Source organism: Anolis carolinensis, chromosome 5 (genome assembly GCF_035594765.1).
Source record: "Anolis carolinensis isolate JA03-04 chromosome 5, rAnoCar3.1.pri, whole genome shotgun sequence".
NCBI classification, from domain to species: Eukaryota; Metazoa; Chordata; class Lepidosauria; order Squamata; family Dactyloidae; genus Anolis; species Anolis carolinensis.
The window spans coordinates 164,984,006-165,004,103 of NC_085845.1; the positions used below are offsets into that span (position 1 = coordinate 164,984,006).

Here is a 20,098-nt window from a genome sequence, read left to right on the forward strand (position 1 = left end):
ATATTCAGAGCTTCCTTAGCAGAGAAGCTGATGTGGGAAAAAAAATCTTTAAATTTAGACAGTTTGAAGAATTACTGATATACATATAATAACTTCCTAAGGAAAGAATTGACTAAAATGGGTAACTTATGAGGATTTGTTTTAAGATTTTGAGTGACTTTGACAGGGTAATAGAACTTTAATTAAAATCCTGAGTAATATTTGAAGAAACGTATATAAACTTATTCAGTTTAATAAGTATAAACAATTTCCTTGTCTTTTCTTTGTGATGTACTTGTGTTGTATTGATTTTAAGACATAATGAAAAATACGACATAGAGCTTTGCACACTGTATATTTTATCATTGGAGAGTGGTGCTCTGACGCCAGTGTGGTGCTAAGTCCACTTCAAGGGGGGAGTCCACTTTGGTTCACACTTTAAAGGAGCTGTCCAAGCAAACCCAACTTTGTGGGTTTTATAATATGAGCCTTCAAGCTGCCACCAATTTATGCTTATCCTATCATAGGGATTTATTAAGAATAGTGGTTCCCAATCGTTGGTCCTCCTGGTGTTTTGAACGTCAGCTCCCACAATTCCTAACAGTTGGTAAGATCACTGGGACGTCTGAGAGTTGAAATTCAATACACTTGGAGGGCCAAAGGTTGGGAACCATTGATTAAGAGGGAGTTTGCTATTTTCTTCTCAGGATGAGAGAGAGTGATTTGCCCAGGATCAAGGTGCAAATTTTTCCTTTTCCTTAGCAAAAATAAAAAAGAGCAAATATATATATACTAGCTGTGCCCGGCCACGCGTTGCTGTGGCGAAGTCTGGTGGTATGGGAAATAAAGTATTGAGGAATTGGTGGTAGTTAAGGTCAAGGGTAAAGGTTTTCCCCAGACATTAAGTCCAGTCGTGTCTGACTCTGGAGGTTGGTGCTCATCTCCATTTCTAAGCTGAAGAGCCGGTGTTGTCCGTAGACTCCTCCAAGGTCATGTGGGATGACTACATGGAGCGGTGTTACCTTTCCCGCCAGAGCAGTACCTATTGATGCACTCACATTTGCATGTTTTTGAACTTCTGGGTTGGGAGAAGCTGGGGCTAACAGTGGGGGCTCTCTCCGCTCCCCCAAAGCTCAGCGCTTTAACACGCTGCACCATCAGGGGATATTATTTCCTAAAGGTTGTGAATATACAATATTTCTGATTGGTTTTTTTTGTTTGTTGGAGGCAAGTATGAATGCCGCAATTAGGAAAAATGATTAGGATGTAATGGCCTTGCAGCTTTAAAGCCTGGCTGTTTCCTCCCTGAGTGAATTTTTTGTTGGGAGGAGTTAGCTGGCCCTGATTGTTTCCTGTCTGGAATTCCCTTGTTTTCAGAGTGGTGTTGTTTGCGATATTTTATGTGCTTCTACTGTCTGTGGCCTTGAGAAAACAGAGGATTTTCCAGACTTTGATGATGGGAATACTTTGTTGGGAGGTGTTAGCTGGCCCTGATTGTTTCCTGTCTGGAATTCCCTTGTTTTCAGAGTGGTGTTGTTTGCGATATTTTATGTGCTTCTACTGTCTGTGGCCCTGAGAAAACAGTATTTGCCAGACTTTGATGATGGGAATACTTTGTTGGGAGGTGTTAGCTGGCCCCGATTGTTTCCTGTGTGGAATTCCCCTGTTTATTTACTGTCCTGGTTTTAGAGATTATATTGTTCTGCATTATTCTATCCCAGTAATTATTTCATATTAAAGAAGAATCTCACTTATCCAACATTCGCTTATACAATGTTCTGGATTATCCAACACAGTCTGCCTTTTCATAATCAATGTTTTTGTAGTCATTGTTTTAAATTTATTGTGATATTTTAGTGGTAAATTTGTAAATACAGTACAGTAGAGTCTCACTTATCCAACATAAACGGGCCGGCAGAACGTTGGATAAGCGAATATGTTGGATAATGAGGAATTAAGAATAACCCTATTAAACATCAAATTAAGTTATGATTTTACAAATTAAGCACCAAAACATCATGTTAGACAACAAATTTGTCAGAAAAAGTAGTTCAGTACACAGTAATGCTATATAGTAATTACTGTATTTATGAATTTAGCACCAAAATATCACGATATATTGAAAGCATTGACTACAAAAATGCGTTGGATAATCCAGAATGTTGGATAAGCGAGTGTTGGATAAGTGAGAGACTACTGTAAATACTACATAGCATTACTGCGCATGGAACTACTTTTTCTGTCAAATTTGTTGTATAATATGATGTTTTGGTGCTTAATTTGTATAACGATTACCTAATTTGATGTTTAATTGGCTTTTCCTGAATCCCTTCTTATTATCCATCATATTCACTTATCCTGCCGGCCTGTTTACGCTGGATAAGTGAGACTCTACTGTATATTGATAATCTTAAATTATCTGCTTAGAACTGGATTATATGAGGCCCCTTCTTCACAGCTGTATAAAATGCCCACTGAAGTGGATTATATGGCAGTGTGGAGTCAAGATAATCCAGTGCAAAGCAGATAATATACTATTATAAATGGGTAATATAGCTGTGTGGAAGGGCCTTGAGTCTACACTGCCATATAATCCAGTGCAAATTAGATAATCTGTGGAAGAAGTCTAAGTGAGGCCTAAATCTGCCTGTCCCCTAACTGAAACCTGGCTGTCCCTTGGTTGCTAGGCAACCAAGTGGGCAGAGATTAGCCCTCTAAACTGGCAGCAATTGGATAAAAAAATTATTGCTCTCCCTCTAATTAGGACTTTATTTTTCTTTTCTTTTTGTTGTATCAACCTTGAGGCGTGGACGATGGGTTGTGTTGTCAAATTTTGAGGTTGGGGGGCCTGTACTTTTGTTGTTTTGTGAATTGCCGTGATGCCATCACTCTTTTATATATATAGATATAGCAAGGAGTCTTGCTATTGCTTCCATCTTTTGTTTTGCCCAAATTTATCCACTTAGGTCTCTGTTTTAGAGAGATAAAGCGCGGCAGAAATATAATAATAATAATAATAATAATAATAATAATAATAATAATAATAATAATACCACCACCACCACTACCACCACTCAATGGGTTCTTTTGACTGAGTGGTACTCTGGTTTCCAGAGTCAAAGTTCAGTGCTCAAACCACTGCATTATGCTACCACGTTATTCAACAACCTTTCCGATCTTCTGGATGGCTCATTATGTTTCTCCTCAGTCACTTACTTGGTTTTCCATGGCTGAGGGGAATTTCGAACCCTTGTCTTCTAGAGTCCTAATCCAACACTAAAATGATTCTATGCCGAGCATATATAACATTTGGACTAAAGCTTGAAGCAGGTTCACTGCCTGCCTAAACTAAAGTAACCAGCCAGCACTGTATTTTGTCTCAAAGGTACGCATTAGAGTGCTTTGTTATCTCCTTAAAAAAGAAACTTTCTGAGGTATAAATAGATTGCTAATGACTAGACTTTTCATCTCAGGAACTTCCTTCTAGGTATCTCATTAAAGAGCTAACATCATTAATAAAATAGGTAAAATATTTCACAAGGGCAGGATGTGGGTTTTTTAATATTCCTCTATGGCTGTGAGGAATATTCCTAGCATACACATAATGGTGAAAGCCATTTTAAAATTGTGATTCATCATAATTATTTCCATATTTTAATGATAAAACATATTTCATGGCTTTTAACCAGGTTGGCATCATGGCACAAAGGAAAAGTAATAGCAGATGGCTTCCCTGTCAAAACTGCTGCTCTTCACCCATAATAGAAAGTCAAACATGTGTCTGTGTCTCTCATTGGTTCCCCCTCAGTATATTACAGTCCAAAGTACTCTTATATTCAAGTGTCTTTAAAAGCAGTCCAGATCTCTGTTTCTGCTGCTGATGATGACAGTCGAAGTGGATGGCTTGGATCTTTTCCCACTTCCATTTTCCTATTCCAAGTTACTACTTCTCTTGTCGCAGGGCGATTAAAATGTATGGAAATAAAAACAGCATTTTGGAACTGTCCTCAAATGCAAATCTATGTATGATAGTTTACATTCATGTAACCTGGAGGTAAGGAGATCATGAATGTCCAAGACTTAGGCTATCTCTACTCAGGAAACAGTGCAGTGGTGCACATGCTAAATGTCTTAGATGCCATGGAAATCTGTTGTGTCTTAGGCCAAGGCCAGTGGAAGCACTTGGCATACTTAGGCAGTTGAAGGTGACCAGACACTATGAGTCAAAGCATAAATCTATATATGTGGAGTTACGCATGGATTGCACTACAAAGCCATTGCGACCCTATGAATGAGAGACCTCCAAATCATCATATTATCAGCTCCAATGTTCAATCCCTGTCCACTTTAGCTTGCTCATCCCAATATTATTATGTTTATATGTTCAATTTCTTGGTTTACTGCCTAGTTTCCCCTAATTCATGCATATCACATCTGATGTTCCTGCAGTGTGCTGTGTAGATTTGTACTTTCCTTTAATCTCTGAGCACATCAATAGCTGAACATTCTTTTGGTTTTGGTCTAGTTGCATCATTAGCCACAGTGCTATTGGTAGTTGCTCTCTGCTGTATCCTAGTAGGTTGTTGAATGCCACCTGACTTGAGAGTTTCGTCTTATTGTTTCATTTTGAATTGTTTTATGATAAAAGATATTCAATGGGGTTTTGCAAGCATTAGATTTGGTGCCATTGCTGCTGTCTCTGAGAAATTCTCTGCTAGTGTCACCTGCTTCTGCCCAGTAGCACATTTAGTCTGGTTTCTGACATGGGATGCTCTGCCATCAGCATTTTCTCTTCCCACACAGTACACAAACCCATTACCAGGGAAAGGTAGTATCATTGGTAGCTACTTTATGCTACATCACCCTAATGTGTTGGGGGAACAAAATCATTAAATGACCACTCTTTAACTTTAAAAATGGTTCTTGAATGGAAGTCACATGAGCATCTTCTCAAAGAAAACAGATCAAGATATCTTGAACACTTCAGATCATACAGAAGGAACAGAAGCTGTAGAACCTGAAGGCTAGCAAAACACCATATGAAAATCCCAAAAAGGGTTTTTATGACTGTTTGCTACAAAGAAAGAAAAGGTGTGACATCATTCAAACGCAGTCATTTCTAGACAGAGCTTTAATAGACCAATGTCATAATAAATCTTTGATCAATGTGACATTATTCACCGCCTACATTGTGCCAACTATATCATCTTCTTGTTAATATTAATGACATAACCATTTTTATTTATGTAGCAGCTCTCTAACTAAAGCCTGAAGCACTTCACATAAAAATAATTCAGCATGATCACGTTTAGCAAGGCTATCAACTTCTTGAAAATAGAAAATGGTTGAAGGAGAGCAGGGGGAAAGATGCATAAAGTTGTGTGAACAATGGAGACTGCAAATAAAATCTAGTAACAGAACAGTAAATTGACAAACAGAACGTTATGATGAAGAACTCATAGAAGAATGTTTTTAGATGCATTTTAATGGATCAGATGTAATGGTATGAAGACACAGCAGAGTAGATTTTGAGTTTAAGGGACTTCTTGACATTTAGATGGTTTTTGCAATGGGACCAATTGCCTAGAGATGATGTGGTAGTAGATGTTTTCAAAAAAGAGACTGGACTGGGACAACTTTAGCTAGAGAACTTGCTATCAGCTGGGGTTGAACTTAATTGTACCTTCCAACTCTATGATTCCATGCCTCCATTATTCTATTTTGCAGACAGCTAAACTGCCCCTTTTGTGAGAGATTGCAGTTGTACTTACTTCCAAGTAGCCATGCACAAAATACTCTGTGCTTTGCATTCTTGATAGGAAAATGTATACATTGGTGAGAATTACACCAGTCCCGTTTGCTTTCTCTATGGTTCTTCCTCATGTCCTTTGACTGGCTTGTTCCTGGAAAGCACTCCAACCAGAAGACCCCTCAAGAATTGCATATTGCCTTCTTGATTCAAAAAGTTTTCCCATGTTTGATTTAAATGAACTATGAACACAGTATTAATATATGGTTGAAGGCTTTCATGGCTGAAATTACTGGGTTGCTGTATGTTCCAGAAACCTTTTCTCCTAATATTTTGCTCAGATCTGTGGCAGGCATCCTCAGAGGTGTGAGGTATGTTGGAAGCTAGGTAAGAGAAGTTTATATATCAGTGTAAGGTTCAGGGTGGAAGAAAGAACTCCTGTCTGTTGGAAGGAGGTGTGGATGTTGTAATTAATCACCTTGATTAGCATTTAATGGCCTTGTGGCCTCAAGGCCTGGCTTCTTCCTGTCTGGAAATGTTCCATGTCTTTTCTATGTGGATGACACCTTCACTATTTGGAACTATGGAGAAGAAGAACTAAACAAGTTCCTGGACCACCCAACAGCATCCACCCAAACATCCAATTCACCATGGAAAAAGAAAAGGAAGGAAAACTGCCTTTTCTAGATGTTCTAGTCATCTGCAAACCCAATCAACAATTGGGCTACACAGTTTACAGAAAACCTACACACACTGACAGATATCTACGTAAAACCCCCAACCATCACCCAAATCAAAAAAGAAGCACAATCAAAGCCCTGACAGACCGTGCAAAAAAGAAAATAAAAATCTGCGAACCACACCTCCTACAAGGTGAACTGAACCACCTAACCTGGGCTCTACAGGCCAATGAATACTCCACCACAGACATCAGAAGAGCTGCAAGACCAAGAACAAGACACAAGAGAAAAGATAAAGATCCACCCAGAGAAAAAGTGTTCTTACCGTACATCAAGGCAACCACTGACTGCATAGGAAAGCTGATGAAGAAACACAACCTACAAACTATATCTACAGACCCACCAAGAAAATCCAACAAATGCTATGTTCAGCAAAGGACAAGAGGATCTTCTCACTCTACAGGAGTCTACCGTACACCATGCAGCTGTGGACAAGTCTACATATGGACCACCAAACGCAGCATCCAAACACAAATCAAAGAACATGAAAGGCACTGCAGACTACTTCAACCAGAGAAGTCAGCCATAGCAGAGCACTTGATGAACCAACCTGGACACAGCATATTATCTGAGAACACAGACATGCTGGACCACTTTAGCAACTATCATATCAGACTACACATAGAAGCCACTGAAATCCACAAACATGTGGGCAATTTCAACAGAAAGGAGGAAACCATGAAAATGAACAAAATCTGGCTACCAGTATTTAAAAAAAAACCCTCTAAAATCAGAACAGCAACACGGTATTAATACTTCAATCCAAGAATTATTAGAGCTGGTTAGTGCTTACTCACAATTTTTTTCTATCCTGATTTTTTTTAAAAAAAACTCAGTACATAGTTCTTATTCAGTTCTCCTGTATCATTTATTTTTAATGTGGTCTAGTGAGCATAAAAGTTTATATGCAGAAAGTTTCTGTTTGCACATGAGACTCATATGCATATACAATCCCTCTTGCTTTTGATGCTCATCAGTACCCAACTGAATGGGATTTATGATTTTTGAAGTGTAGGTGGATATTCCTCCTCACCCGCTATTATATGTAAGTTAATGTTTGTGAGTCAAGCAAGAATGGGAACCATGGGAATCTTACTATGAATAATAAGAATGGTTTAACTCTATAGATTAATTAGCCTCTACAATATGAAGAATGATGGAGTGAAGATGATCAGTAGGATTTAAATGGCATCCAAAAATAAAATGATAGATGAAATTCCTATACATGTCATCTTCTGATGAAATTTTATTGTTGATATATCTGGCTATTGGCAGTCATTTATGGGTAAATATAGCGCAATTATTTCTGGAAATTGGTGACCAGTTGCCAATTACAGCTGTTTCTCTGACTAGCGCCAGAAGCAAAATTCCATCTAATGTGGTTGCATTTGCTCTCAGCTTAAACTTCCACATTCTGTCTGTGTTTTGACATATAGTGAAAAGAAATGTAATGCAGATATATTGCTTAACACATCCATGCTATTCAGGAGCACATAACGTGCATTTCAGAGTTATATGCTGCAGAAATTTTCACCAGTAATACCATGAATAATTTTAACAGAAGGTAGCAATTAAGCAATTATACAAAGTGGAATTTCCAGACAGAATTCCACAGAAGCAAAACCTTTAAAACTATCAGAGCATTTGAAGGCTACCGCTGCTAGATTCTGCCATCACAAAATGCCTACTGGGGTCACTTTTTTTTAAAGCAAACATGAAAGAGTAATAATTTCTCCAGGGTTTCTTTGTTAACAGATTGAATGCCAAAGTTTATACACCTTTGCTTTTGCTTATTTGAAGTAGCTGGCTTATACACCTACTGTAACAAGGAGATAACACCAGGGTGGATATAATGATATTTGTAAAAATGTAGGCATCAGCACATTTAAAGGAAGCTCTCATGTAAAATCAATTGGATATAGCATGCTGAGGAAGACGTGGGTGATGCAATATTTAATATTGAATCTGAATAGAATTTGCAAGGTCACATGCCTTTACAAGTTCCTTGTTAGTCTACTTTAGGGGATAGTATTCAACTTTTGGTGACTCTCTGAATGAGGTACCTCCAAGAGACTCTGTTCCAGCAGCCCTGCTTAGTCTTGCAAACTCAGGCCAATGTCTTTCTTGAATGAGTCAATCCAGCAGTAATGCTGTCTTCACCTTTTCTTACACCTTCAACTTCACCCATCATTCTTATCATTTCATGAGATAATGTGTCCAAAATATCATTAACTCAGTTTTGCCATTTTGACGTCTAGCGTGATTCTTTTTGGGAATCCATAGCATTCTCCTTCAGCACCACATTTCAAAGGGGTTTATTCCCCACTCCCTGAAAAATTTTCTTCACTGTTCCAGTTTCTCATTCGACCAAAGAACCTGAAATTACTGTGGCATGATCCTAACTATGACATTATTGGTGAGGATTTTATCTACTTCCCTTATAGTTGTCCTTCTTAGTCTTAGGACTTTTATCACAGCAGCCTGCTGTCTCATTTCAATTGCATCTTTTATGCAAACACACTATTGGAATGATCACTTTCACACCTCACCACAATTGAACAATGCTGGAACTTGTTGATACAAATTCCTGTAATCAGTCCTCTGTACAGCCTTCCTTCCTTCCCATGTTTGTCCTACCCAGTGAATGGGCACTGTTTTTTCTATTTCCCATTCTGCCTGTTTTGCCTCAACTACACAATTACTAGCATGTCTGCAAATGACATCTCTTCTTGATAGACGTTTAAAAGTTAAAGGCATTTGTTGATTTCCCATAATGGTCAACGGGAGCCCAAACTGTTTCTCAATCACAATTTAGATTCAGTTCAGAATTTAATAAAGTGGTCTCTGGGTTGATGCAAACCAAATAAAGCTGCTTTATGAATCACTGAATCAAGGCCTGTCTTCATCCCTTCCTCCCCAGTTTTGATCACTTCCCAATGCTGTTTTAAACCCATTGAGTGTTTGGTAGCCAAATTTGATGCATGAAATCACCAAACCAGATTGCTTTTTATAAAGTTCTGAATAGGAGATAATGGTCATACTCCTTAAAGGTGATAAAAGCGGAAAAGAACACAATATAAATTGTGACTTAGATATAGATGTGAAAAAACCCTATGTTCAATAATATGTAGGTGCCCATAAAGTACAATGTTATATTATTTTAACTGGAGACGTGGCTGGTTAAGGTGGGAAAAGCTTCACTCTGCCTGGGACTAACATGACATGCAAAAAAATGAAACAGAGAAAAAAAAATCCCTGTTTGAAATCTCTTATATTCTAATGTCAGGTAAACCTTCCAAGTCTTTCAATACTTCAGGGAAATTTGCCTGCTCTCTCGTCCCCCCCCCCCTTTCAATCCTGTAAAATGGCTGGAGGGAAAACTGAGTTGAAAGGTTTGGCTTAGTTTCAACAAACATACCTGAAACAAATGTCAGTGCCAAATCTGTGGCTGTGTCTATTTGGAGGATGGCCAAACATCAAAGCACCATTCATTGGCATATAAGCTTATGTGCTCTCCTGCCATTTACCTTGTCCAGACTGGTCACTCTCTATGTAAAATATATAAATGGATACAAATCACAGTTTTTTTAAAAAAAAATCTGTTAAAATGTTAAATCAGTAACCAACAGGCATTCCTTAGTTAATCTTAAAAAGGCAATACTGTAACAAAATCAAATGGCAATATGCAATGTGTGTTGGCATTCATTGGCCAATTTGCATCTGGAATATGGCATTTCTCCCATTTCTTTTTATTATGATTTACTATTAGTTTTTATTTTAATTTTAAAGTTAGTTGGGAGACAAACTATAAACATGCAATACTTGTATTTTTTATTCCATGAAAAAATGTATTATGACAGTATTGGGAAAAGGCTACAGGTTTGGCAGCCAGGAAGTAAGGCGCTGGAGAAAATGGCTGGTAGGGCTTGTTTGTTTTCCCTTTTCGCTGCTACAAAACCATAAAAAAGTTCCACCATAGACAAGATGGCAGTCATACGTAATGGAAAGGATTCTGAATTCTGGTCATCGATTTCAATAAAAAATTTTTGGGGGGGGGGGGGGTCCTAATTGAAAAATGTAAATAAATTCTTATTTCAGATTTATTTTAAATCTCCTCTCTTAAACATTTCCAAATCAGACTAAATATGCATGTTTTATGATACACAATACACTGCAGGTTCTTTAGTTTATCTTTTATCTGCTGACTTTTCTTGTGTCTAATGGAATCCCCTTCCAGTGGAATGGATCAAAGTGCTCTCCCTAAACGTTGATCTGGAATACTGACAAAACACCCAGGAAAAAGTTGGGTGTGGGTCATGTGTGGGTCTGCATAAAGTGGGCTCTTGATATCTGTTGGAGTTTAGTTCCAGGAACCCCCCATGGATACTGAAATATGTGTATTAGGCTTTTGCACAGATTTGGAGTGGTCGGTTCCCTTAGGCCAATCCGGCGTGTTTGGCTTGGCGGGATGGCTGTAACAGCAAGGGCCCAGCCATTACATTTCCCATTCGTAACGGGACCGTGTGGCAGCTGAATATGGCTCCTCCTCCCCTATTCAACATCACACTTGTGTGCTGGCTTCAGTGTATTTTTTTTACTTGGCTTCTGGCTTGGCCTCTCTCTTAAATCTTTTTTATTTTCCATAATTTTCTTGATTCCTTTTATTTTGTGCAACTGACTGGGAGTTGGGAACGTGCAGGACAGAGGGGTGTGTGTGTGTGTGTGTGTGCATGTGCATATGTGTTTGGGGGCTTGGTGAGTCACGCTTTTTAGCTTCTTTTTCTTCTCCCCTCCTCTCCCTCAGGAAATACTTCTAAAAGCTAATTATTATTATTATTATCCCAGCAAACAAAAAGAAAAGCCTCATTTTCAGAAGACTACTACTACCTAGTTCCCTCTCCTCTAGAGTAGAAAGTAGAAACAGCTTTAAGGAGACATTAAACCCAAAGCAGAAAGACATGAGGGGGAAAAAGTACCACTACAGGTAAAGCCTGCAGTGCAAATCAAGAGAAAAGGGAGAGCTTTTTAAAGGAAGCCTAAGGTTGGATAGCTCCAGGTCATCACTCTTCCTTCCCTGGGAAGTGGGAAGCCTCTTAAAATGCATTGGAAAGCTGTGTACAGGGAGTGAGCACACATGTCTGCAGCACCTATATCGCCTATCTCCTTAAGAGTAGAAACAGCTTTAAGAAAGCATTAAACCCAGGTCTCCTCTACAGACCAAAGGGAAAGGGTCACAGCAAGAGTAGTATTTTAACTTGGATGCTTTTTAATCCGGGTTTTAATGAAGGATATAAGGACAAATGATATCATTGCCTAAAATGATGGGAAGGGGAACTCAGGGAGCAACCCCCCCCCCCAATTACCACCTGGATCTGGCTGTATTTTCTGACTGTGGTATGAAAACAGCTATCTGTCTACTCGTCCATTTTTTAGAGGTGCTCAAAAACAGATATGGGGGTCTACCAGTATCCGGCCAGCAGAAACGAATTGAGGTTCAGCCAAAATGCATAAGCCTAATGTGTATGCTCATGTCAAGTGCCATTGTGTATAATGGCATAGGAAAATAATGTTTAACTATGGATGGTTGAATCTGTGGGTATGGGGGGACGCCTATATAAGAAAAGGGAAAAGGAGGCTCCTTCTGTGCAAGGAGAAGTTTCCTCATGCAATGTAATTGTGTTTTGTCTTCAAAAAATCCTGGGAATTTCTTTCTCACTCTAGTAATCAATTGTCCTTTTTTATGTGTTTATTCATGCATTGATGCATTTCTCTTCTCTAGCTGTATAGAACCTGCTATTCTGCTATCCAGGCTAATTCGATCTTCTGCATTCATTTGGTAGCATTTCTGTTCTTGTCTTTGCTCTGCATAGTGCTGGTAAACAATTCCTACATTTGTGTTAAACACAAATCTTTAGGTTATTCCATTTTCAGGTACCGTGTCTCCCTCCTTTTCTTAAAATGTAAAATTGAGTTGATACTGTTATCAAAAGTATTGCTCTGCTGCTTCAGGCCTCTGGGGCTGTTACCATGGTTTTGTACATGGCAAGAAAAGATAGCAGACTTCTGGCAATGCACACAACAAATGATTCTTCTTAGCTCCAAAAACCGGTGTTGACAGGTAATGAGATTTAATTCACAAGAGAGAAAATAAAACATCCATATTCATTGCTTAATCAAATAAAACACTTTCGGTGGATTCTGGGAATTCTCAACAGTTGCTTCCAAAGCTTCACTTTGATAGCTGTAAACAAATTACCTTACCAATAACTTCTTAATCAAGGAAGAGCGGAGCTGCTCTCAACTTGATCTCTCCCTTTGGGTGGTCCCAGTCAGGGTTGCCATCCTTTTCCTGATGGTTTGGCTTCTGAAAAGCTGTATAGTATTATGCTGACAGCTGTAGACCTTTTTTTGTTAGGGATAACAGACATCCTGTGCTGAGGACAGCATCAAGCCCAGCTAGCAGTATGCCCAATTAGGGAAGCTAAAATCTCATTTGCTTCACCATGGGAGCCTCTGAAAGCACACCGTTTGGGCCTCATTACAGTATTTTTAACTTTACAAAAACAATTTCATTATGGAAATTAAAGGAGCTCATTTGGTTTCTACATTTATGCTGAAGTTAATGCATGCTACAAGAATTCCAACCTTTCTAGCATGTTGATTTCCCCGCAACACTCCTGTTTTATCATGACCCAAAATTTCTTTTGAAAAGCTTTTGTGATCTGCTTTCATTAAGAAAGCAACCATTTTGAAAACAACTCGAATGGGGGGAAAAAATAAGTGCCCGCTACAGTTTTGGCTTCCTGGGAAGCTGAAAGTTTTCTTTAAGACCAAAGCAGCATTTTCAGTTTTATCACGAATTTAATTTACTTTGATGTTTTGGAGCACACTTGCTTTTGCAAAATGAACAAAGCTAATGAGCAGTAAGGAGAATTAACACTAACATCGCATTCATATCTAAATATAATAGGGCAGATTTTGGCTAGAGGGTTTGAGGAGTACTTGAAACTTCATGTGATAAAATCAGGAAAAAAATATACTAACTTTGAATCCACTCTGCCTAAATTGATGGTTTAAGACTTTTCAGAAACAAGGGTACAGTTTTACTATTACTTGGAGAGGCATAACTCAAAGGTTTCAGGGAATGTTTAGGAGGGGAGGGGGTACTGTCTTGCTGGTTTCTTTTTCTTTTTAGAGGAAGTTGTGGCTTTGGCTGTGGTAGTAGGATAGAAGATCTGGCTGATACCTTCTTTTCTTTCCATAGTATCTTGGGAACAACAGTAGAGAAATAGCTCAAAAATGTGAATCCCAAGGCACTTGAGGAAGAAGTATGACAGTGGAATGTGAAAGTTGCCCCACATCACTCCAGTCCATTTAGCTCTATATCATCCTCCATTCACACCCTTTGAGATATTTTAAATTTCACTTCCCATTACACTTTACAATTTGTCCCTATTTATTTATTTATTTATTTATTTATTTATTTATTTATTACATGCATTTATACCCCGCCCTTCTCCCCGAGGGGACTCAGATTAAGTGGGGCAGGTGGAAGATCCAGTCTGAAACCTTCATGAGCCACCAGTTTTGGGAAAGACTGGGCTGACATTCAAGGGCTTTCAAATAGGATTGTTTCCCTGCTGAAAAGAATGCCAGTGATTGAACTTGAGAACTTTTCAAAGGAAGATCTCCCAGAAAGTGTTTCAGGTCTTCAACATCCCGAAAAAGTGCCCATGCACAGATGTTTTTATCATCAGTTCTTCCATTCTGAAAGTTATTCAAGTAATATGAAAGAAACGTAACAGTGGAGGAAGATCAAATGTAAACTAACACTTGAAAATGTATATGTTGTGCACAGAATTAAGGAATAATTAAGGAATGCTGGAATTCTTGGCAAATTTTGATGCTATTAATTATTTATTAACATCTATGTGAGGTTGAAGAAATTGGGAATCATATACTTGATATCATGTTCATCAGTTATGGGATTGTAAACTGTATTTTTAATCTCATAACTGCTGGGAATTCATGTTTACAATTGGTAAGAACCTGACATGACCTCCCAAATCTGTCTTTTCAACCTATCAATGATTGAACCAAAAGGTTTCCAAAGGGCTGCAGATTAAGGTGCTGGAACTGGGAAATACATCTACAATATTCCCCAGTCACAGAAGACATTGAGACAAACAGCTAAAGCAAAACCCTGGAAGGTCTCTTTAGTTGCCTGTTTTCAATATGGTAGGAATGTGCTGCAGATGTCATTTTCTAGTGCCCTACTCTGCAGTGCCTTGGAAACCCTTTGGTTGAGGGTGCTGGAAAAGGAGATATTTGGGGTAGCATCGTTAGGCATAACTATAATGACCGAGCTCTGTTATCCTAGTTATGTCTGATGGTGTTTGGTATATATTTCTTACTGGATGGTTAAGAAAATGGTAGCATGGGGCTCCTGTTCAACATGGTGTCTGTTGGCTTGCCAATACTCACAGTATCATCATACCTCCCATGCTATTTAACATCTCTTCTAGAAGAGATCATTTGGTGCTTTCAGATATGCTGATCACACAGCCTCTAAATACAAAGAAGCTGTTCTGTTTCTAAATCAATGACTGGTGTTGGGAATGGGATGGATTAAGGCTAATGGACTCAAGGCTTAAGTGAATGAAACAATGCAGCTAATACAATCAACTGCAAGGCAGTATAGAGAATAGAAACTTAACCTGCTGAATCAATCTCTTGGGTCAAAGAGAAAACACTTTTCTGGTTCATAGTTTTACTGTATTTCAGAGCTTAGAAACCTTATTTTTAGACTACAGCCCAACATAACCCGTGGTGATTTTGGCTGGTTGATTCTTGAAGCTGTCATCCAAAACAGTAACAGTCACAGCTCTGTCCCCCTAGATTCAACCATGTAGCTGGATACACAGTTTTTGCAGTGAACAGGCGTTTATTTGCAGAGTTAAGACTAATATATTATCTCTGTCCACTCCTGGTGATATCTGATCTGACTATGATATGTGTCTTAGGGCCTCACTAAAAAGGCCAGTCAAAGCATCCCACTTCGCCTGGCTTCAGGGAGAAAAGAGAGGGGTAGGGGGCAAATCTGTCACCCTGCACACAGCTCCCTCTCGGAGCTGTGTGCATCACACAGGGGAAGTGACACGCTTGTGCGGAGGACTCACGCTGGCTCCATTGGAGCCTTCACAACACAAGAAGCCTTCTGTGTTGTGAGGGTAGCCTCTGGTGATGCTTACACCCCGGTTGGGGGCGAGGCCCCTGCCAGAAATCACAAGACAGGGTGAAAGCATCCTAGGACGCTTTTTTTAAATGAGGTTGTCAGATCTGTCTCATTTGAATAACTATAACACAATTTACATGGGGATGACTTTCTGTTTATGACAGTTACAAGTCTTTTTCCAGGCACATTACCCAGTGCAAATTATAACCTATATCTTGAGTCCATTTTCTTTGAAATTCCCATATGATTTTTGTCAAGGTTTTATGATCTATATACTTTGTAGGGTGCATCTATACTGCAAAATTAATGCAGTTTAATCCCACTTTAACTGCCATGGCTCAATGCCATGGAATCCTGGGAGTTCCAGCTTGGTCAGGCACCAGCACTATTTGGCAGAGGTGGCTAAAAACCTTGTAAACTACAACTCCCAGAATGCCATAGTTTTGAGCTACGACAGTTAAAGTGGTGTCAAACCGCATTAATTCTGTAGTGTAGAGGCACCATTAGTCTCATCATTTGAAAAAGCATGGTACATAAATTTATAGTTTATTCTGGTGTTAGGCTAATTTGGCTCCTTTCCTGTTACCCACTGACAGGACTAATGTGTGTGTTTTAAAAGAGCAGACTGGACCATTAGCGTATAACATGGGTTTTTGCCAAGTGTTAATAGGGAAACTTTGATTGTTTTGAATTACATACAGGTCATTCTCTGTGCAATCTTCCTTTACACAACAATCAAACCAAGCCAAGGTTCCAGAAAAGCAGGGGAAGACTTCTGGATGGAGATATTACTCTGGATGGATCCATAAAGAGCTCAGATTGAGGACTCGTGAACAAGGCTTCATGTTGCTTCAGCAATAGACAACCCCTAAAGTGCAAATGGAGCTGCATCCTCTTAAAAAACAAGAAAATAAATCAAGACTTCAGTCTGACTCCTGCAGCAGAATACTTATGTATCAGCATCAGTTACTCAGAATGCAGTGTATGCCAAGAGATCATAACCTGAGCAAAATGCATTATAATGTAAAGTTCAGACTGGGTCCAGGGATGTGGTGGGTATGCCTATTACTAACTTTTCAGTGGTGGTTTTGCCTGCTGGCACGCATAATGATCTATAAATATTATTGTTTCCTCCAGAATCTCAGTGGCTAGTCCTTTGTTGAAATGATCCTCTGTGCCCACTAACCTATGAACATGATGAACCCAGTTGAACAAAGCTAATTAATTTGCAAGCTAATGGTGAAGCGAGATCTATATTTTATTGGGGAAACAGTGTGAGGGAATTATTGGCAGCTGAGGTTAAAGCAATTCTAATCCTAAATGCCATATCTTCTCTGCTTCAGATCTGACAACATTTCCCCTAATTTTATTTTCTGCTATATTATAGGAAACAACACTGAAAATACATAAAATATGATTAAGGCTTCCACGGTACTCTTCTGTGCATGCTGCACAACATTCCTCTTCATCCTACCTGCTCCCCCCCCCCCCCGAAATGTATTGTGATGAATTGTGTTCATTGGGTTGAATTTATGTTTTTATGTCACTGCAGTAGGTGATAGATTTGATAGGGATGGAAACAATATCCTCTACTCATTTTCTGAGCAAGAAATGGTTTTGCCAATGGTTCATAATCATAAGGCATAACAGTATAATGAGACTTCTGTTTGGTTTGTCTATATACAAATGTTCCAAAATGTTTTGGAGGATTTTTCCTCCAAATTATTTTGGGACATTTGTATAAGATGTCCTAAACAAAATGAAAGAAGAAATGTCTTTAAATTATCTGGACACATATGTGTGTGCATGTGCGCGCGGTTAAAATCCTTTGGGAAGCTTTTTGGACACTTGAATATGGTAAGAAAAGTGTTTTCTCCTGCACCAGGAAAAAAGCTATATAAATTATTTCCCCTGGCCTGTGAAAATTGCAGGCATTGATGGTGACTGAGATGATCAAAGGTCTCCAAACCAAGCCTTATGAGGAACGACTTAGAAAGCTGAGATAAAAAATTATAATAAGAACGTGAGACTAACTGGGCTTTATTTTGAAACATGCTTATATGGGTATAAACCCTCTTCATCAGATGTAGTACAGAGTAGTATCCGCTATCCAGCCCTCAGGATATAAAGCATCTTCACACATATTACAAAATATAGCTTATATCCTGGGACTAATGTTCTTCTCTAAGGAAGCAGTGAATGATTGTAGCAATTGTCTTTCTTCTGTGATAAAGTAATCAAAAACTGCAATTTTAGAACACTTTTTTCATTCCAGGATTTATACTTTACAAAATTCACACATAGTACAGGGTGTTTGAAAAAGAACTCCCTCTTTCACCATTGAATTCAATGGTGAAATAGGGAATTCTTTTTCAAACACCCTGTATTTTTGTACAGTAATTATATCTGGAAATAGCAACCCTCTACAAAGCCTCCTATACTAGTTATTTGTTATGTATATAATTGAGATTGCTTACTAAATTGTATGTATATATTGGTGTGTATTTTCCCTTAACTCTATGTTATTAGAGGTTGTGGGAGGGACTACAGATCTTAGAATGTTCAGAGTGAGGCTCCATAGTTTTTTTGCCTGTGGTGGTGCAGTGGGTTAAACCGCTGAGCTGCTGAACTTGCTGACTGAAAGGTTGGCAATTTGAATCCGGAGAGTGGGGTGAGCTCCCGCTGTTAGCCCCAGCTTCTGCCAACCTAGCAGTTTGAAAATATGCAAATGTGAGTAGATCAATAGATACCGCTCTGACAGGAAAGTAATGGTGCTCCATGCAGGCTTAGAAATGGACGTGAGCACCAACTCCCATAGTTGGACATGACTAGACTTAATGTCAGGGGAAAACCTAAGTTTTTGGGGGGGGGGGGGACTGAAAATAACACTTCTGAAGATCTGCTATATATTTTGTGCATTGGCATATCTTTGTCCTAAACAATTCAAATAGACAACCAGGGATTTCAGTCTAACAGCCGAGAAACCTAAATTGCCTTGCATGAATACTAGTGGATATTTACAACTAAGCAGAAGATTAACTCAAGCAAGTTTTTAACTCTTATCAGGAAGATCATACTTTACAAAAAGGTTACAATCTCTAACAGGGCCATGCCTTTCTAAAGGTTATGATTATTCCAAATAGTGTGAATAGCAATTAATCTCCAAAAGCCATTGGAGATTCCTGGTTTCCCAATATTAGACATCGTTTGTGTAGAATATTTCTTTTTGGCAGAAATGTTACACAATGTATAGAAAATACTATTATCTGTACAAAGCAACCACAAGTGATTTTTAGTGTAGAATAAGTCCCAGAGATTGCTGTTAGTGTAACATTCCTCTTGTTAGAATTGGGAAACATGTTTTCCAACCCACTGATCACATATTATTGAGTATGTTTTCCAGCCCTGGCTTTCAGATGATGATGGTGTTCCTTTTTGGAATATGATGGGGACAAGCAGAACTAGTGTATTTCACTTCCTCAAAATTTATTGTGAATGACTGAATAGGTCCAAAATATGTGTTAAATCTATGGCTCCTTCCACACAGCTGAATAAAACCCCACATTTTCTGCTTTGAACTGGAATATATGGCAGTGTGGACTCAGATAGCCCAGTTCAAAGCAGATATTGTGAGGTTTTCTGCCTTGATATTTTGGGTTATATGGCTGTGTGGAAGGGCCTTAAGAAAGGAAGAGAAGGAAGGAGACAGATCTGATCATGTCAGTATTGAGTGTAACAGACAGTTATTATTTAAATAGTATTCAAAAATGCAATATGACAAATCTTCTTCAGTAATCAACCTGACATTCTGTCAAACTGGCAGAAAAAAATATCTCTATTTCGTTTAGTAGAGCCTTATAAATTGCTCTGGAAAACCACACTTTCCAAAGCTGTCTGTTGTGGAGGGAAAACATGCTATTGAACTATAAAGTAAAATAGGATGGTTTCAGATAAGTTATAGGTCTGACAGATGCGAGATATAACCTTGAACTGCTCTCTATCCTTTTAGATGATGTTATAAAATATCAACATGAAGTTTATAAATCAAGCAAATCTTTTTTTATTGTAGAAAGTGGGAGGGAAAGCCATGTCGAAGCAGGCATTTAATTTGAAATGGATGTGGCATGCACATAGAATATTCTGGAGTGTTAAGACTCTTTACGTTTTGGCTGAGCCCCTTTAAGTGTTAAGTCAACAGTAGTGCTCACAAATGGATTATCAGATTGGAACAGCAGCAAGAAAAGCTGCACACAGATATGGTAGAGATTTAAGAGGAGTGAGAAGGAGAACTGAAAAGTCTGCCTGTGAGATAAAATTTTATCCTTTAGCATTAAGGGAATCAACAGCTGTCAAAGCGCCAATGATCTTCTTATTTTTTTTAATAAGACCAAGTAT

At 38.6% G+C, this 20,098-nt stretch overlaps 1 long non-coding RNA gene across 1 annotated transcript in view; it reads left to right on the forward strand.

The window, feature by feature from the left end:
* The window catches only part of LOC134299587 (uncharacterized), a 41,636-nt gene extending 23,664 nt beyond the window's left edge, over positions 1–17,972 (forward strand). The window contains exon 3 of the long non-coding RNA XR_010006799.1: positions 16,405–17,972. This is a non-coding gene — a long non-coding RNA (uncharacterized LOC134299587). The remainder of the gene's footprint in view (positions 1–16,404) is intronic.
* The last annotated feature ends 2,126 nt before the right edge of the window (positions 17,973–20,098 follow it).